The sequence below is a fragment of the Cynoglossus semilaevis genome, unplaced genomic scaffold (genome assembly GCF_000523025.1).
Source record: "Cynoglossus semilaevis isolate Cse_v1.0 unplaced genomic scaffold, Cse_v1.0 C19103528, whole genome shotgun sequence".
NCBI classification, from domain to species: domain Eukaryota; kingdom Metazoa; phylum Chordata; class Actinopteri; order Pleuronectiformes; family Cynoglossidae; genus Cynoglossus; species Cynoglossus semilaevis.
In genome coordinates, this window is record NW_007586815.1 from 1 (window position 1) to 957 (window position 957).

The following is a 957-nucleotide window of genomic DNA, read 5'->3' on the forward strand; positions in this document are numbered from 1 at the left end:
CCCACTGTATATGTACAGTTCTTTGCAAAGAAGACAGAAAACAGAGCGGAAACCGTGGACTTGTGTCATGTTGAGATTTATTACCTTTCCAGTTGTATGTCCCCGGAGCTCCAAACAGAATAAAGCTGTTGTCTGGGGTGAAGCTGACAGAAAGGCCCTGCTGACAGAAGCCAAACTGTTCGTGTCCCTGCGGTCGACCCTCGCAGAATTTCCACTCCCCTCCATCCAGGTCATCTCGCTCTGTCAGGTCCTCGCTTAGGACATAGCAGCGTCCGATGGGATCGCGAGTCTCCGAGGGTTGATTCACACGTTGCCTGAGCTCATATAAGTGAGCGCAGGTCTGTGGAGAGATAATTGATGGTATTATGAGAATCTCTTATGATGGCTGAGACTGTAGGTCTATTACACACTGCGTATGCCACAACGGTATGCATCGTGCTCGACTCTAATGCAGTTTCCTGCACTGATGGTTTTAGACGACGTGCACTTCACTCACCACCACCTTTCCTCCGATCCCCTGACTCTTGACAGTAACACCCAGCCACTGGTTGTCTTTGCTCTCTCTGTCCAGACTCACTGGGAGAAAACACAGAAAGGAAATGACAAACGCCGCGGTTTCCACATTGTAAACTAATTAGGGCCTGAGTCACAGGAAGCAAAAAACGTTATGTAATGGAGTTATTTTAGCACTGGTTATAATATACAACCTTTTATAACAAACTTGGTTCAGAACTACTGGTTGTTTTTCGTAGGCGTTTAGTTCTACTCCAAACTCACCGCTTCCGTCAATGTCCACTCTTTCACAGTCGTACTCCTCTGGAGTGATTGGACACCTAAACAGAGCTCCTGGCCGACTCCCCCGCAGCAAACCCTGGCCAGCTGCCTGTGGTGCACCAACCAGGATCCTAAAACAGCATATACGTTATTTGATTACATGATCATAGGCAGTTTTTTGTT

At 47.5% G+C, this 957-nt stretch overlaps 1 long non-coding RNA gene across 1 annotated transcript; it reads right to left on the reverse strand.

Moving 5' to 3' along the window:
• Positions 1–14: 14 nt before the first annotated feature.
• LOC103399267 (uncharacterized) lies at positions 15–906 on the reverse strand. The gene is made up of 3 exons (XR_523610.3): positions 778–906; positions 497–576; positions 15–340 (listed from the first exon to the last, which is right to left on the reverse strand). It is a non-coding gene; the product is annotated as an uncharacterized LOC103399267 (long non-coding RNA).
• Positions 907–957: the final 51 nt, after the last annotated feature.